The sequence below is a fragment of the Musca autumnalis genome, unplaced genomic scaffold, assembly GCF_047663935.1.
Source record: "Musca autumnalis isolate F117 unplaced genomic scaffold, ASM4766393v1 scaffold_5, whole genome shotgun sequence".
NCBI lineage: Eukaryota > Metazoa > Arthropoda > Insecta > Diptera > Muscidae > Musca > Musca autumnalis.
The window spans coordinates 128,643,170-128,663,525 of record NW_027412088.1 but is presented as its reverse complement, the minus strand read 5'-3'; positions in this window follow the sequence as shown (position 1 = coordinate 128,663,525).

Here is a 20,356-nt window from a genome sequence, read left to right as displayed (position 1 = left end):
ACACAACTATTAACGGTCTATGGAGGCTATATCTAAACATTCCACAAATCTTAACGAATGTTTACTTCTCTCACGGACCACAAAATGCAAATTTACTGTAAATACTGTCTTAAATCGGATGCGAAGACTACTCCGCAATATGCATCCATATTACAACGGATCTATAGCCCTTTCTCAATACCAACAGCACTACGGACGGATGTAAAATACAATTACGCGTTTTGGTGTACATCTAAAGAATCATTTGCCTAAAACAAATACACATATTTATTGGCATCCTTAGAACATCCACATACTCATGAGTCTTACTCCCAAGGGCTGTGCCTACAAACCATTCTTTGATAAATTAACCGCCGTCTTTTTTTCCAAATTAGCAATAACAGGCATTTATATTACGCATGGTATAAGTAAAGAGGTAGATTTAAATGAAAAAAATCTATAGAACCCTTGTTTTTCTTGAATTCCTAAAACTTCAAAATAAAAGCAACAAGTGGGTTTGTTTACAATGCATTTTTTGAGCATTTTATAAAAAACGCAAAAAATGAATGAAGAGTTAAGTTTTCTCCACATAATCGAGTTGTGAATATGATAAACTGATTGTTTCAATGCAAATCTCACCAATTTATTCCACACAAATGGTCTAAAAACAATTTTGAAAATCATTGAATTCGATTGTTTTTAAAATTGTTTGGCATATTATTCAAACACCACACATACATACACAGTTTGTTTATATTGTTTTGAAGTTTTAGGCATACTCGAATGAAAAAATTTACATTGACATAAAGCTTTGGCTAACCTTTCTTATTAAACCATGATATTACGTATACATGCATTTTATAGAGGAAACGAATAATGCAATAAATATATTTCATTCTATAAATACATATATATTTTGGTTTTGTTTGTTCTCCATTACGATTGAAATATAATATTTAAAAAACCGGCAATAATTTAAAGGATACAACATCAAGCAAGTAAACACACACACACTTTTATTCCATTAAAAGCCACTTTGCACAAACACTTCCTGTACCTTAGCGAACACATCATCAGAAGAGGGACTGGAATCGACTTGTTTCGCATTTCCAAATTATTCGAAATGCAGGGAATCGTCGGGAATCATTGTTGTAAGCTCGAATTCGTTTCTTCATTGTCGTCTGAACCTCTTCTCAGACAACGATCAAGGCAAATTTTCTCGGAAAAATTGAAGTACAAGCCAAATTGGAAATAAACTTCTCGGACATTTGATGATTCCACTCATCTTGATTGTGGAGGAAACCATTAATAAGATGCGTATTTTCGTGGGATTCTTTCATTTACACCTCTATAAGCGAATACAGTCACAATACGTCACTTCATGTATCCATTACAAAAAGTAATCTGCAATTTCTTTTCATCGCCAACACATACGCCCCTCGGATGTCAACATGCATATTGCTATTTATTCATTTGATCATTTACGGCTAGTATTTGCAAATTTCCAAGAAAATATATTAATAAAATAAAAAATTCCAACTTGACTTTGTTTATTGGTTAAATAAAATTCGCTTCAAATTTAACATGTCAAGGCGAATTAATTGTATTCGTCTCGTTTACAAATGTTGACATCTTATGTTACCAATTCGCCGATGCGGCTACCTGTGTATTTGTACCATGGCCGTATGATTGCCACTTACATCTTATTTTATTACACCATGCGATACATCTACCTTGTTTCTTGTGCCAGCTTGCAACTTTTTGTATTTTCTAGCAACATGTTGCAAAAAACAGAGTTGTATACGAGGTTTTATGCCAGATTTAAAACAAATCCACTCAATGCGAGGATTTATTTTTGTATGGGAAATCTGGTAGATTTTGGCTGGATTTGGTAAATAAAACCTGATAATGCGCTAAATCCGGCTAATGATGTCATATCTAAATGGCCTCTTAAATATGAAGATTTATAAAAAAAATCAAAAATGAATTCGTCGAAACAAAGTATAAATTAATCATGATCATCAACAATATAATAAACATACAATGGATTCATCATCACCATTATAACAGAAAATCATCATTAAAAACATTTGGCGAATTTAACGGGGGTTATGTGGTAGAGTGAATGCGCAAAACAAAGCTTCGTCCTCTCCAAGCCAACCTCATCAAAAATGTGCATCCATGTACCAATCAGTGAACTATTGAACTATATCGACTGATCTAGTTCATGCGCTATTTTCAACGAATCGTTCAATTGAACTAGTTCGTTCATGCACTATACAACTTTATACTTTGTTTATACTAAGGCTAATTCGCTCTATATTCGTTGTTCGAACCCAAATTACGATATAATGTGTGTTCGTTTACTCAAAATTTTTAAAAATTGTTACTGAATGTTGTTCGTTTACTCTACAGTACAATACAAAAGACCTTAGCCCATTACAAGAAGTTACTGAACTTGTACAAATTTGTACAAATTGTTGAGTAAACGAACACACCTATAATTACTTCATTTCCCATACAAAATTTTGAGAACGAACAACATTGTTCAATTTGAATTACTCTCAGAACGACGATAAAATGTGTCCCATCTCTAACAAATGAGAGAATTTATCGACAAAAATTAATTATGACAGGAAAAATAAAAAATTAAAAATGTACTAAAGGTCAAACCTTTTTAGAAAAAACTGCAAAATATGAATGAAAAATAAACGGTTTAACGGCTGGTATACATTCAAATCATAGCAAATTTTGTCTTCTCTTTCATTGCAGTTACATTTCTTGCCATCGTTTCAATTTCGACCACAAATTTAGAAACAAAAATCAAATGCCTGCTGGAAAGTCTGTATACCAAAGAGTTATTTTGGCAGGTATCTCTCTCGTTAATTTTTAAAATAGAAAAATTTAAAAATATACTGAAAACACCAAAATTTTGAGAAAAAATAGAAAACATGAATGATAATAATATAATTTAATATTAAATAGGTATCTGTAAGAAGGACAAATAGTTTTTCAGTTCATATCAATTAATTTTACTCGTCTGTTGGCTGAAACTTTCTTTAAAATCAGTAAACAAAAACTATGAAAATATGAATCAAGTTTCTATGAATTGTGTACCATGTCGTATGAACGGGTTAATTCGTGTACGTAATTATGAGAACGAACGACGTGATTCAAATGCTAGTATGAACATGGCATTAATCAACACAACTTTCAATTAGAGCTGGCAAACATCGATATTTCATTCCAAAAAATCAATATTATCGTTAATTTGTCATCAGCATTAAGGCTGGTTTAACTCATGCTCCGAAATCCACTGTATTTTAAAAATGGAAATTTAAAAATATACGGAAATATAGAATATTACTTTTGCTGTGTTCCAGAACCTGCAAGAAGCTACTATTTTTTACTACGATAACATTTTTCCCTTTATGTTATCGGAAAAAATAGTAAAAATTAGTAGATTCTTGCAGTACTGGAACAAACCATTTTTTATTTCGAAAATTATCGTAAAAGTGTATATATTGCTCTGTTCCAGAACCTGCAAGAAGCTAGTATTTTTTACTACGATAAAATTTTTTCCTTTATGTTATCGCAAAAAATAGTAAAAATTAGTAGATTCTTGCAGAACTGGAACAGACCATATGTGGTACTAATAGTGTATAATAAATAGGTTACCCTAAAAATTGTAACAATTTGTACAAATTGCTGCTAGAATTCGCCTGTTGACAGAAAAATTCAGCAAATGAGAGCTATTCGAGATAGACATTTTGACAGTTCTTTAACTGAGAGTTTGCAAATTCTTGCTGTTCAAATTTCTTCTTGCCCCCACTTGCAACCAAGATCTATTTATCAGGTCACGTAAGTAGCACAACAATAACTCTATTTTGGCCGAAAATTTTTCAATATGTCAAAATGTTTGTTTACTTTTTCATACAAATGATTCACAATAACAAAAAATTGACAGATTGAAACCAATCACCTTATAATTTCATCATGCTTGTAACTCTTCTTCTTGAAAACAATCAATCATCTGTCTTTAATCGGCGATTTATAGCTTTGTTCCTTTACTTTTTAATGGTAAAAGTGGTAAAAGAGAAAACTGTCAAAATTGCTCTCTCATGCCCAGTTTTACAGAAAAGTTAAGGGACGGAAAATGGTGGATGGTACATTATAACCAGAATGTCGAAAGAAACAAAAAATTCCATTTTCTTTTTTATCACGTTTTTTTGTGCTTAATCTTTTTCATCATTGCCAAATAATCGTCAAGCAAATGTCGACAAATCAGTTCTACCATTTTTACCCGAAAAAATTTGTCTGGTTGCCTGTGTTAACAGAAAAATTCAGAGTTAACAGAAAAATTGCGAGTTGTTCGAGAGAGACATTTTGACAGATCTTAAACTGAGAGTTTGCAAATTCTTGCTGTACAAATTTCTTCTTGCAACCAAGATCTATTTATCAGGTCACGTAAGTAGCATAACAATAACTCTATTGTGGCCCAAAATTTTTCGATATGTCAAAATGTTTTCCTACAAATGATTCACAATAACAAAAAAATTGACAGAATAAAACCAATTAGCTGGTAATTTTACGTCATCTCATAATTTCATCATGCTTGCAACTTCTCTTCTTGAAAACAATCATCTGTCTTTAATCGGTGATTTATATCTTTGTTCCTTTACTTTTTTAATGGTAAAAGTGGTAAAAGAGAAAACTGTCCTCTCGTGACCAGTTTTACAGAAAAGTAAAGGAACGGAAAATAATGGATGGTACATTACTACCAGCGTCTGCTTTTTTTGGCTTTCTTAATATTTTTCAATTGCCAAATAATTGTCAAGCAAATGTCGACAAACCAGTTCTACCGGTTTTACCTGAAAAAATTGTCTAATAGCCTGTGGTAGAAGACAGTGTTTGAATTTGCTACTAGTTTTTACAGCGTAGCATAGGGTCTATACTGGTGCTGTGAAAATGTCGCGGCATAGCCATAGCATCCGAAACAAAAACGAATGCTATTGCTATGCTGTTTTCAAAAATAAAAACGAAAACTGTTGCTGTACTACGCTACCATCATTAAAAAAGCATAGCGCAATTCTATGCTCTGCTTGTGAAATCTTCTCAGCACATAGCATGGCATAGTCATAAAAATCAGAAACAAATGCTATTGCTATCTTGTGCTGTTTTCAAAACCGAAAACTGTTGCTGTGCTATGCTACGAACATGAAAGTAGCATAGCACATGGTCTGTGCTGTGCTTGTGAAATCTTCACATTTCGACATAGCATAGCATCATTAATATTAACCCAGCAAACCCACTGCGAGTTTTCAGTGTTTCCGTACACTGAGGAAGTGAGAATGAATTGTATATTGAAAATGTGAAATGAAAAACTTTATAAAGGAAATAAATGTCAAATGAAAAATATTATAAAGAAAATATTTTTCATTTCAAATCTTCATAGAACTAGAATCCAGCCCTTGCATTTGTACTTTTTTGTAAATTTAAGAGTTATAGGTTTCACCTTAAATTTTAACTCAAATCTGTTGTATTAGCTTTGTTCCTTTACTTTTTTAATTGTAAGAGTGGTAAAAGAGAAAAGTGTCAAAATTGTTCAAAATTGCTCTCTCATGAACATTTTTACAGGAAAAGTAAAGGAACGGAAAAATGGTAGATCCGGCAGCAATGTCAGAAAAAAACATAAAAAATCAATTTTCGTCTTTTATTTCACAGTTTCTAATTTAGTGTTGTCAGTGTTCGACTTTTTCTTCGGTTTTTCGTCCATGTTGTGAAATAATCGTCAAACAAAAGTCGAAAAATCAGTTCTGCCATTTTCTACCTGCAGAAATTTTGCTGGTAGCCTGTGGTAGAAGAGAAAGCCATTTTCGCTCTCTCTCCCCTCTCACTCTCTTAAAAATTGCTTCCAGTTTTGCCACTTTTCGGGGTTAAGGAACGCTTTGCAGGTTAAAAATGGTAACAAATGGTTAAAATGGTAACTTCAGGTAAGTAAAGGAACACAGCTATTTTATAGCTATATTACATTACGTGTATTTCATGTGTATGTTTTGCATTTTTTACATCTACATGTTGTACACATAGTGTGATCCATATAAAAAATTTCATCTATCAAAATGATGTGTGAACCCATGTGTAACTTTTTCGTTTTAGAGCCCTTCCTATTTCTGTATGTACAATAAATAGAAAACAGCTGATTTGTTTGTTTTGATGAAAGCAGAAATTTGCAAAATTTGCTAAAAGAAAGAATTTCTTAAAGAAACATAAATAAATCGATTTGATAAAGTATTTGTTTACATTTATAGGTTATGTCACACAAAGTGGTAAAGAGAAAACTGTCCTCTCGTGACCAGTTTTACAGAAAAGTAAAGGAACGGAAAATAATGGATGGTACATTACTACCAGCGTCTGCTTTTTTTGGCTTTCTTAATATTTTTCAATTGCCAAATAATTGTCAAGCAAATGTCGACAAACCAGTTCTACCGGTTTTACCTGAAAAAATTGTCTAATAGCCTGTGGTAGAAGACAGTGTTTGAATTTGCTACTAGTTTTTACAGCGTAGCATAGGGTCTATACTGGTGCTGTGAAAATGTCGCGGCATAGCCATAGCATCCGAAACAAAAACGAATGCTATTGCTATGCTGTTTTCAAAAATAAAAACGAAAACTGTTGCTGTACTACGCTACCATCATTAAAAAAGCATAGCGCAATTCTATGCTCTGCTTGTGAAATCTTCTCAGCACATAGCATGGCATAGTCATAAAAATCAGAAACAAATGCTATTGCTATCTTGTGCTGTTTTCAAAACCGAAAACTGTTGCTGTGCTATGCTACGAACATGAAAGTAGCATAGCACATGGTCTGTGCTGTGCTTGTGAAATCTTCACATTTCGACATAGCATAGCATCATTAATATTAACCCAGCAAACCCACTGCGAGTTTTCAGTGTTTCCGTACACTGAGGAAGTGAGAATGAATTGTATATTGAAAATGTGAAATGAAAAACTTTATAAAGGAAATAAATGTCAAATGAAAAATATTATAAAGAAAATATTTTTCATTTCAAATCTTCATAGAACTAGAATCCAGCCCTTGCATTTGTACTTTTTTGTAAATTTAAGAGTTATAGGTTTCACCTTAAATTTTAACTCAAATCTGTTGTATTAGCTTTGTTCTTTTACTTTTTTAATTGTAAGAGTGGTAAAAGAGAAAAGTGTCAAAATTGTTCAAAATTGCTCTCTCATGAACATTTTTACAGGAAAAGTAAAGGAACGGAAAAATGGTAGATCCGGCAGCAATGTCAGAAAAAAACATAAAAAATCAATTTTCGTCTTTTATTTCACAGTTTCTAATTTAGTGTTGTCAGTGTTCGACTTTTTCTTCGGTTTTTCGTCCATGTTGTGAAATAATCGTCAAACAAAAGTCGAAAAATCAGTTCTGCCATTTTCTACCTGCAGAAATTTTGCTGGTAGCCTGTGGTAGAAGAGAAAGCCATTTTCGCTCTCTCTCCCCTCTCACTCTCTTAAAAATTGCTTCCTGTTTTGCCACTTTTCGGGGTTAAGGAACGCTTTGCAGGTTAAAAATGGTAACAAATGGTTAAAATGGTAACTTCAGGTAAGTAAAGGAACACAGCTATTTTATAGCTATATTACATTACGTGTATTTCATTTGTATGTTTTGCATTTTTTACATCTACATGTTGTACACATAGTGTGATCCATATAAAAAATTTCATCTATCAAAATGATGTGTGAACCCATGTGTAACTTTTTCGTTTTAGAGCCCTTCCTATTTATGTATGTACAATAAATAGAAAACAGCTGATTTGTTTGTTTTGATGAAAGCAGAAATTTGCAAAATTTGCTAAAAGAAAGAATTTCTTAAAGAAACATAAATAAATCGATTTGATAAAGTATTTGTTTACATTTATAGGTTATGTCACACAAAAAAACATGTACTGGTGTAATAGCAAACATTATGAATCCTATGCAAAATGTCATTTTTCGCACACACAAAGAATTACACGAGGACAAAAAAATTAAAAACATACACATGAAATACACGTAATGTAATATAGCTATTAGCTCATTTTCGAAATGATTTTATATTTTTCCTAACCTTGCGTTTACACATGACAGGACAGTTGAGTTCATGTATTGATTGTCAAAAACCCAAAACTTGCCTGTGTGTTGTCGGCGTCCAGACAACTGCAAAAACGGTTGTAAAATTATGAATGAAAATCATCAATTCCTTTTCGTTTTCAGTTCACATATTTTGTTTTTATACATATTCTTTTGTTTTTAGCAAATTTGAATTATCATCTCACTTCTTTTTCACAAAAATGTCAAAAATTTGTTAACCCGACTGTCTGTGAAAAAATGATGTACAGCTGGAAGACAACCGACAAATGTATGTATGTGTTAGTAAATCAGAGTTGTATTTGAAGACAAACTGTCTGGTGTAAACGCCTAGTAAGAACATTTTTAGAACGATCAAACCTATTATTCAATATTTTCTTTGACATTTTGTTATCAACAACAAGAATTACTCTGTTTCAGAACCTGAAAGGATCTATTATTTTTGAATTTTTTGACAAATGAAAAGGAAAAAATTTCAACATTTCAAAAATAATAGACTCTTGTAGGTTCTGGGACAGAGCAATAGTTGCGGTCAAAATAATAGTATTGTGATACAAAATAGATTTGTCCTCGTACTTACTAAATGTTGCTTAAACACTTTTTTCAGCAACTTTTCCTTTATACAACTGTCAAAATTCGAAACATTTGTAATAATTATTACAAATTATCGAGTACACGGACAGGCATAATTAGAGCTACCTGCGTGAAGTTAGCGACGTCGCCAACTTTCGATAACACAGAGTTATCGAAATTCACAGGGTGACACAGAACGTCAAAAATTCACATTTAGTTCTATTTTTGCAACCCTGCTGACGAAAAAAGTTAGCGACGAATATTATAATTAATTAATTTTATAAAATTATGAATGAAAAACTCTAAAAACAATCCATCTTATTATAAATAATAAAATTTAAGTAATTTTCAAGAGTTAAATGTACGTCAATGTTACCAAACCATATCAAATAACGCATTGTTTTGAACCTAAAATTGACCGGTGGTCAGGACAGAGAATCACCTCTGGTATCTTTCCTATACAAACCTCGTCCAAACTGAATGCATGGAATGAAAGATAGAGTCCCAGAGAACATTTCCTCATACTAGGAATATTCAATTTCAGTTTTTTGTAGAACAAAGTTGTCCATTTTCCGTTTTCCAACTGGTGGTCAGGACATAGAATCGCCTCTGGAATCTCCCCTATACAAACCTCGTCCAAACTGAATGCATGGAATGAAAGAAAGAGTCCCAGAGAACATTTCCTCATACTAGGAATATTCAATTTCAGTTTTTTGTAGAACAAAGTTGTCGATTTTCCGTTTTCCAACTGGTGGTCAGGACAGAGAATCGCCTCTGGAATCTTCAATATACAAACCTCGTCCAAACTGAATGCATGGAATGAAAGATAGAGTCCCAGAGAACATTTCCTCATACTAGGAATATTCAATTTCAGTTTTTTGTAGAACAAAGTTGTCCATTTTCCGTTTTCCAACTGGTGGTCAGGACAGAGAATCGCCTCTGGAATCTTCAATATACAAACCTCGTCCAAACTGAATACATGGAATGAAAGATAGAGTCCCAGAGAACATTTCCTCATACTAGGAATATTCAATTTCAGTTTTTTGTAGAACAAAGTTGTCCATTTTCCGTTTTCCAACTGGTGGTCAGGACATAGAATCGCCTCTGGAATCTCCCCTATACAAACCTCGTCCAAACTGAATGCATAGAATGAAAGAAAGAGTCCCAGAGAACATTTCCTCATACTAGGAATATTCAATTTCAGTTTTTTGTAGAACAAAGTTGTCCATTTTCCGTTTTCCAACTGGTGGTCAGGACAGAGAATCGCCTCTGGAATCTCCCCTATACAAACCTCGTCCAAACTGAATGCATGGAATGAAAGAAAGAGTCCCAGAGAACATTTCCTCATACTAGGAATATTCAATTTCAGTTTTTTGTAGAACAAAGTTGTCCATTTTCCGTTTTCCAACTGGTGGTCAGGACATAGAATCGCCTCTGGAATCTTCAATATACAAACCTCGTCCAAACTGAATGCATGGAATGAAAGAAAGAGTCCCAGAGAACATTTCCTCATACTAGGAAATTGAATATTCCTAGGAAATTGAATATTCCTAGTATGAGGAAATGTTCTCTGGGACTCTTTCTTTCATTCCATGCATTCAGTTTGGACGAGGTTTGTATAGGGGAGATTCCAGAGGCGATTCTATGTCCTGACCACCAGTTGGAAAACGGAAAATGGACAACTTTGTTCTACAAAAAACTGAAATTGAATATTCCTAGTATGAGGAAATGTTCTCTGGGACTCTATCTTTCATTCCATGTATTCAGTTTGGACGAGGTTTGTATATTGAAGATTCCAGAGGCGATTCTCTGTCCTGACCACCAGTTGGAAAACGGAAAATGGACAACTTTGTTCTACAAAAAACTGAAATTGAATATTCCTAGTATGAGGAAATGTTCTCTGGGACTCTATCTTTCATTCCATGCATTCAGTTTGGACGAGGTTTGTATATTGAAGATTCCAGAGGCGATTCTCTGTCCTGACCACCAGTTGGAAAACGGAAAATCGACAACTTTGTTCTACAAAAAACTGAAATTGAATATTCCTAGTATGAGGAAATGTTCTCTGGGACTCTTTCTTTCATTCTATGCATTCAGTTTGGACGAGGTTTGTATATTGAAGATTCCAGAGGCGATTCTCTGTCCTGACCACCAGTTGGAAAACGGAAAATCGACAACTTTGTTCTACAAAAAACTGAAATTGAATATTCCTAGTATGAGGAAATGTTCTCTGGGACTCTATCTTTCATTCCATGCATTCAGTTTGGACGAGGTTTGCATAGGAAAGATACCAGAGGTGATTCTCTGTCCTGACCACCGGTCAATTTTAGGTTCAAAACAATGCGTTATTTGATATGGTTTGGTAACATTGACGTACATTTAACTCTTGAAAATTACTTAAATTTTATTATTTATAATAAGATGGATTGTTTTTAGAGTTTTTCATTCATAATTTTATAAAATTAATTAGTTATAATATTCGTCGCTAACTTTTTTCGTCAGCAGGGTTGCAAAAATAGTACTAAATGTGAATTTTTGACGTTCTGTGTCACCCTGTGAATTTCGATAACTCTGTGTTATCGAAAGTTGGCGACGTCGCTAACTTCACGCAGGTATTAGAGCTGGCAAAAAATCGATGGCACTATCGATAAAATCGATTGTTTTTTAAAAATTAAATATCGGTAGATAGTTTTGCCTATCGATATTATCGGAACAAAAATATGAAATAAATAGGAATTTCGCTGTTTTTCGGTTTTGTGTGTGTGAGAAAGTAAGCCCGTAGTCACACGTACACATTTTTCGGAAAAGTAAAATGTATGTTTTTAATATTCTTTTAAAATGAAAGCAATTGTTTACTCTCCTTTACATTTCTGTGAACTACTTGTGAAAAATGTAACGAAAAGCATTGGCATTTCCGCCATTTTCATCTCCAAATTAATGGTGTTGACAACATAACGATAATATCGATAGCAATCGATATTTTAAAATATTATATCGAAAATATCTAAAGCTGGGTACACATTGTCAGTTTTGAATGACAGCTTTGTTGTTGCTTGCTAGTGTGGCCGTTCATTTTTATCATTCATCATGCAACCACAAAATATTTTGTGGTATGCAAAAAATCGTCATTCAAAACTGACAATGTGTACTGTACTTAATGTTGGGAATATCGATGGTTTGCCAGCTCTAAACATAATATCGGAATGTGCAATTAAAGTGGGGCACACTCGATCAGTTTTGACTGTCAGTTTTGCTCAAATAACCGGCTGCTTGCCAGTATGGCCGTTCATTTTTGCCAGTCATCAGGCAACCACAAAATATTTTGTGGTTGCTGGACAGTTTGAAGGCCTGCGTACATAAGCTGCCTTGCCTGCTTACCTTGCTTACTTCTGATAAAAGAATAAAAAAGAAAAGGGCAACCCAGTTCGGAATTTTTCTCGGCCTTCTTTATTCTTTTATTTTTATTATGTCAAAAATGAAGCAGGAAAGCAAGGCAATAAGGCAGAGCAGCTTATGTACGCAGGCCTTTAGGCAGAGCAGCTTATGTACGCAGGCATTGACACTTATTGATATTTCCGAAAAATCGACAGCCAAAATTGATCGTGTGTACCCCGCTTAATCATGGTTGTGCTGTGTTGGTAATGCCTTGTTTATACTAAGGCTAATTCGCTCTCTAATACCCTAGACAGACGGCAGCGTTAATTTGCATTAACTGTCTTAATTCAAATTAATTTGTGCATTATCCACATTCTTAATGCACAAAATCAAAGGAAATTTGAACTGAATTTGGGTATTTCAATATGACAATGCTGTAAAAGAGAGCTCATATTCATGTAGGAGAGAGAGCATATTCATGCTCTGAGACACAATTTGCATTGAAAATCAATTGTCTTTTGTCAAATTTCCATGTTTAAGAAAATAAAAAAGGAAAACAAATAAGAAATTTTCGCGTTTCTTTCAAATAAGTAGTGGTCTTTCTCGAATAGGATAGCAGCTAATCGTTTTTTGCGCATTCTATCAAATCTATTTTTAAAATTTTTATTTTCACAAGCGTTTCATTACCCACCATACCAATTCTACCGAAAATAATATCTTCAAATGTTCCTTTAGAGTTTTGCGACATTTTTTAATATTAAAAGGACTCAAAAATATCGCGAATAAATTTAATTTATTTTTGCATTATCGCGGTGAAAATGTCAATGGTAGAAAGTATATTTGTTTCGCATATTTTGGCGAACTTTTGTAAAACTTTTTGAAATGGTCTCTGCTGGGTACAAGCAAACAACAGAAACAGGTGTTTCATAAATGCAGAAACTATCATGTTTTGTGTACTCCATGTGTTCCACGTCAGTTTATTTAGAAAAAAGTTTCCAATTTTCTGGGTTCCAACTGGTGGTCAGGACAGAAAATTGCAAACCAGAAAATTGGAAACTTTGTTCTACAAAAAACTGACGTGAAACACATGGAGTACACAAAAATCGTGATGACTTCCTGTTTCATTTGTCCTGACCACCAGTTGGAAAACGGAAAATCAACAGCTTTGTTCTACAAAAAACTGAAATTGAATATTCCTGGTATGAGGAAATGTTCTCTGGGACTCTATCTTTAATTCCATGTATTCAGTTTGGACGAGGTTTGTATAGGGAAGATTCCAGAGGCGATACTCTGTCCTGACCTCCAGTTGGAAAACGGAAAATCGACAACTTTGTTCTACAAAAAAACTGAAATTGAACATTCCTGGTATGAAGAAATGTTCTCTGGGACTCTATCTTTAATTCCATGTACTCAGTTTGGACGAGGTTTGTATAGGGAAGATTCCAGAGGCGATACTTTGTCCTGACCTCCAGTTGGAAAACGAAAAATCGACAACTTTGTTCTACAAAAAACTGAAATTGACCATTCCTGGTATGAGGAAATGTTCTCTGGGACTCTATCTTTAATTCCATGTATTCAGTTTGGACGTGGTTTGTATAGGGAAGATTCCACAGGCAATTTTCTGTCCTGACCACCAGTTGGAAAACGGAAAATCGACAACTTTGTTCTACAAAAAACTGAAATTGAACATTCCTAGTATGAGGAAATGTTCTCTGAGACGCTATCTTTTATTCCATGTATTCAGTTTGGACGAGGTTTGTATAGGGAAGATTCCAGAGGCGATACTCTGTCCTGACCACCAGTTGGAAAACGGAAAATCGACAACTTTGTTCTACAAAAAACTGAAATTGAACGTTCCTGGTATGAGGAAATGTTCTCTGGGACTCTATCTTTAATTCCATGTATTCAGTTTGGACGAGGTTTGTATAGGGAAGATTCCAGAGGCGATACTCTGTCCTGACCTCCAGTTGGAAAACGGAAAATCGACAACTTTGTTCTACAAAAAAACTGAAATTGAACATTCCTGGTATGAAGAAATGTTCTCTGGGACTCTATCTTTAATTCCATGTACTCAGTTTGGACGAGGTTTGTATAGGGAAGATTCCAGAGGCGATACTTTGTCCTGACCTCCAGTTGGAAAACGAAAAATCGACAACTTTGTTCTACAAAAAACTGAAATTGACCATTCCTGGTATGAGGAAATGTTCTCTGGGACTCTATCTTTAATTCCATGTATTCAGTTTGGACGTGGTTTGTATAGGGAAGATTCCACAGGCAATTTTCTGTCCTGACCACCAGTTGGAAAACGGAAAATCGACAACTTTGTTCTACAAAAAACTGAAATTGAACATTCCTAGTATGAGGAAATGTTCTCTGAGACGCTATCTTTTATTCCATGTATTCAGTTTGGACGAGGTTTGTATAGGGAAGATTCCAGAGGCGATACTCTGTCCTGACCACCAGTTGGAAAACGGAAAATCGACAACTTTGTTCTACAAAAAACTGAAATTGAACATTCCTGGTATGAGGAAATGTTCTCTGGGACTCTATCTTTAATTCCATGTATTCAGTTTGGACGAGGTTTGTATAGGGAAGATTCCAGAGGCGATACTCTGTCCTGACCACCAGTTGGAAAACGGAAAATCGACAACTTTGTTCTACAAAAAACTGAAATTGAACATTCCTAGTATGAGGAAATGTTCTCTGGGACTCTATCTTTAATTCCATGTATTCAGTTTGGGCGAGGTTTGTATAGGGAAGATTCCACAGGCAATTTTCTGTCCTGACCACCAGTTGGAAAACGGAAAATCGACAACTTTGTTCTACAAAAAACTGAAATTGAACATTCCTAGTATGAGGAAATGTTCTCTGGGACTATATCTTTAATTCCATGTATTCAGTTTGGACGAGGTTTGTATAGGGAAGATTCCAGAGGCGATACTCTGTCCTGACCACCAGTTGGAAAACGGAAAATCGACAACTTTGTTCTACAAAGAACTGAAATTGAACATTCCTTGTATGAGGAAATGTTCTCTTGGACTCTATCTTTAATTCCATGTATTCAGTTTGGACGAGGTATGTATAGGGAAGATTCCAGAGGCGATACTCTGTCCTGACCACCAGTTGGAAAACGGAAAATCGACAACTTTGTTCTACAAAAAACTGAAATTGAACATTCCTAGTATAAGGAAACGTTCTCTGGGACTCTGTCTTTAATTTCATGTATTCAGTTTGGACGAGGTTTGTAAAGGGAAGATTCCAGAGGCGATACTCTGTCCTGACCACCAGTTGGAAAACGGAAAATCGACAACTTTGTTCTACAAAAAACTGAAATTAAACATTCCTAGTACGAGGAAATGTTCTCTGGGACTCTATCTTTAATTCCATGTATTCAGTTTGGACGAGGTTTGCATAGGGAAGATTCCACAGGCAATTTTCTGTCCAGACCACCAGTTGGAAAACGGAAAATCGACAACTTTGTTCTACAAAAAACTGAAATTGAACATTCCTAGTATAAGGAAACGTTCTCTGGGACTCTATATTTAATTCCATGTATTCAGTTTGGACGAGGTTTGTATAGGGAAGATTCCACTTTTCCTGACCTACAGTTGGAAAACGGAAAATCGACAACTTTGTTCTACAAAAAACTGAAATTGAACATTCCTAGTATGAGGAAACGTTCTCTGGGACTCTATCTTTAATTCCATGTATTCACTTTGGACGAGGTTTGTATAGGGAAGATTCCAGAGTCGATACTCTGTCCTGACCTCCAGTTGGAAAACGGAAAATCGACAACTTTGTTCTACAAAAAACTGAAATTGAAAATTCCTGGTATGAGGAAATGTTCTCTGGGACTCTATCTTTAATTCCATGTATTCAGTTTGGACGAGGTTTGTATAGGGACGATTCCACAGGCAATTTTCTGTCCTGACCACCAGTTGGAAAACGGAAAATCGACAACTTTGTTCTACAAAAAACTGAAATTGAACATTCCTGGTATGAGGAAATGTTCTCTGGGACTCTATCTTTAATTCCATGTATTCAGTTTGGACGAGGTTTGTATAGGGAAGATTCCAGAGGCGATACTCTGTCCCGACCACCAGTTGGAAAACGGAAAATCGACAACTTTGTTCTACAAAAAACTGAAATTGAACATTCCTGGTATGAGGAAATGTTCTCTGGGACCCTATCTTTAATTCCATGTATTCAGTTTGGACGAGGTTTGTATAGGGAAGATTCCAGAGGCGATACTCTGTCCTGACCACCAGTTGGAAAACGGAAAATCGACAACTTTGTTCTACCAAAAACTGAAATTGAACATTCCTGGTATGAGGAAATGTTCTCTGGGACTCTATCTTTAATTCCATGTATTCAGTTTGGACGAGGTTTGCATAGGGAAGATTCCACAGGCAATTTTCTGTCCTGACCACCAGTTGGAAAACGGAAAATCGACAACTTTGTTCTACAAAAAACTGAAATTGAACATTCCTAGTATAAGGAAACGTTCTCTGGGACTCTATATTTAATTCCATGTATTCAGTTTGGACGAGGTTTGTATAGGGAAGATTCCAGTTTTCCTGACCTCCAGTTGGAAAACGGAAAATCGACAACTTTGTTCTACAAAAAACTGAAATTGAACATTCCTGGTAAGAGGAAATGTTCTCTGGGACTCTATCTTTAATTCCATGTATTCAGTTTGGACGAGGTTTGTAAAGGGAAGATTCCACAGGCAATTTTCTGTCCTGACCACCAGTTGGAAAACGGAAAATCGACAACTTTGTTCTACAAAAAACTGAAATTGACCATTCCTGGTATGAGGAAATGTTCTCTGGGACTCTATCTTTAATTCCATGTATTCAGTTTGGACGTGGTTTGTATAGGGAAGATTCCACAGGCAATTTTCTGTCCTGACCACCAGTTGGAAAACGGAAAATCGACAACTTTGTTCTATAAAAAACTGAAATTGAACATTCCTAGTATGAGGAAATGTTCTCTGAGACGCTATCTTTTATTCCATGTATTCAGTTTGGACGAGGTTTGTATAGGGAAGATTCCAGAGGCGATACTCTGTCCTGACCACCAGTTGGAAAACGGAAAATCGACAACTTTGTTCTACAAAAAACTGAAATTGAACATTCCTGGTATGAGGAAATGTTCTCTGGGACTCTATCTTTAATTCCATGTATTCAGTTTGGACGAGGTTTGTATAGGGAAGATTCCAGAGGCGATACTCTGTCCTGACCACCAGTTGGAAAACGGAAAATCGACAACTTTGTTCAACAAAAAACTGAAATTGAACATTCCTAGTATGAGGAAATGTTCTCTGGGACTCTATCTTTAATTCCATGTATTCAGTTTGGACGAGGTTTGTATAGGGAAGATTCCACAGGCAATTTTCTGTCCTGACCACCAGTTGGAAAACGGAAAATCGACAACTTTGTTCTACAAGAAACTGAAATTGAACATTCCTAGTATGAGGAAATGTTCTCTGGGACTCTATCTTTAATTCCATGTATTCAGTTTGGACGAGGTTTGCATAGGGAAGATTCCAGAGGCGATACTCTGTCCTGACCACCAGTTGGAAAACGGAAAATCGACAACTTTGTTCTACAAAAAACTGAAATTGAACATTCCTGGTATGAGGAAATGTTCTCTGGGACTCTATCTTTAATTCCATGTATTCAGTTTGGGCGAGGTTTGTATAGGGAAGATTCCACAGGCAATTTTCTGTCCTGACCACCAGTTGGAAAACGGAAAATCGACAACTTTGTTCTACAAAAAACTGAAATTGAACATTCCTAGTATGAGGAAATGTTCTCTGGGACTATATCTTTAATTCCATGTATTCAGTTTGGACGAGGTTTGTATAGGGAAGATTCCAGAGGCGATACTCTGTCCTGACCACCAGTTGGAAAACGGAAAATCGACAACTTTGTTCTACAAAAAACTGAAATTGAACATTCCTTGTATGAGGAAATGTTCTCTTGGACTCTATCTTTAATTCCATGTATTCAGTTTGGACGAGGTATGTATAGGGAAGATTCCAGAGGCGATACTCTGTCCTGACCACCAGTTGGAAAACGGAAAATCGACAACTTTGTTCTACAAAAAACTGAAATTGAACATTCCTAGTATAAGGAAACGTTCTCTGGGACTCTGTCTTTAATTTCATGTATTCAGTTTGGACGAGGTTTGTATAGGGAAGATTCCAGAGGCGATACTCTGTCCTGACCACCAGTTGGAAAACGGAAAATCGACAACTTTGTTCTACAAAAAACTGAAATTAAACATTCCTAGTACGAGGAAATGTTCTCTGGGACTCTATCTTTAATTCCATGTATTCAGTTTGGACGAGGTTTGTATAGGGAAGATTCCAGAGGCGATACTCTGTCCTGACCTCCAGTTGGAAAACGGAAAATCGACAACTTTGTTCTACAAAAAAACTGAAATTGAACATTCCTGGTATGAAGAAATGTTCTCTGGGACTCTATCTTTAATTCCATGTACTCAGTTTGGACGAGGTTTGTATAGGGAAGATTCCAGAGGCGATACTTTGTCCTGACCTCCAGTTGGAAAACGAAAAATCGACAACTTTGTTCTACAAAAAACTGAAATTGACCATTCCTGGTATGAGGAAATGTTCTCTGGGACTCTATCTTTAATTCCATGTATTCAGTTTGGACGTGGTTTGTATAGGGAAGATTCCACAGGCAATTTTCTGTCCTGACCACCAGTTGGAAAACGGAAAATCGACAACTTTGTTCTACAAAAAACTGAAATTGAACATTCCTAGTATGAGGAAATGTTCTCTGAGACGCTATCTTTTATTCCATGTATTCAGTTTGGACGAGGTTTGTATAGGGAAGATTCCAGAGGCGATACTCTGTCCTGACCACCAGTTGGAAAACGGAAAATCGACAACTTTGTTCTACAAAAAACTGAAATTGAACATTCCTTGTATGAGGAAATGTTCTCTTGGACTCTATCTTTAATTCCATGTATTCAGTTTGGACGAGGTATGTATAGGGAAGATTCCAGAGGCGATACTCTGTCCTGACCACCAGTTGGAAAACGGAAAATCGACAACTTTGTTCTACAAAAAACTGAAATTGAACATTCCTAGTATAAGGAAACGTTCTCTGGGACTCTGTCTTTAATTTCATGTATTCAGTTTGGACGAGGTTTGTATAGGGAAGATTCCAGAGGCGATACTCTGTCCTGACCACCAGTTGGAAAACGGAAAATCGACAACTTTGTTCTACAAAAAACTGAAATTAAACATTCCTAGTACGAGGAAATGTTCTCTGGGACTCTATCTTTAATTCCATGTATTCAGTTTGGACGAGGTTTGCATAGGGAAGATTCCAGAGGCGATACTCTGTCCTGACCACCAGTTGGAAAACGGAAAATCGACAACTTTGTTCTACAAAAAACGGAAATTGAACATTCCTAGTATGAGAAAACGTTCTCTGGGACTCTATCTTTAATTCCATGTATTCAGTTTGGACGAGGTTTGTATAGGGAAGATTCCAGAGGCGATACTCTGTCCTGACCACCAGTTGGAAAACGGAAAATCGACAACTTTGTTCTACAAAAAACTGAAATTGAACATTCCTAGTATGAGGAAATGTTCTCTGGGACTCTATCTTTAATTCCATGTATTCAGTTTGGACGAGGTTTGTATAGGGAAGATTCCAGAGGCGATACTCTGTCCTGACCACCAGTTGGAAAACGGAAAATCGACAACTTTGTTCTACAAAAAACTGAAATTGAACATTCCTAGTATGAGGAAATGTTCTCTGGGACTCTATCTTTAATTCCATGTATTCAGTTTGGACGAGGTTTGTATAGGGAAGATTCCACAGGCAATATTCTGTCCTGACCACCAGTTGGAAAACGGAAAATCGACAACTTTGTTCTACAAAAAACTGAAATTGAACATTCCTGGTATGAGGAAATGTTCTCTGGGACTCTATCTTTAATTCCATGTATTCAGTTTGGACGAGGTTTGTATAGGGAAGATTCCACTTTTCCTGACCTACAGTTGGAAAACGGAAAATCGACAACTTTGTTCTACAAAAAACTGAAATTGAACATTCCCGGTATGAGGAAATGTTCTCTGGGACTTACTTACTTACTTACTTAGCTGGCCTTTTACAGAACATTTGTTCCATAAGCCGAACTAAGAAAAAATCTCCAATCCTCTCTGTTTGCTGCTGTATTTTCCCAATCTGGGATATGTAACTTTCTGATATCTCGTTTCACTTGTTCGCTCCAACGAAGCT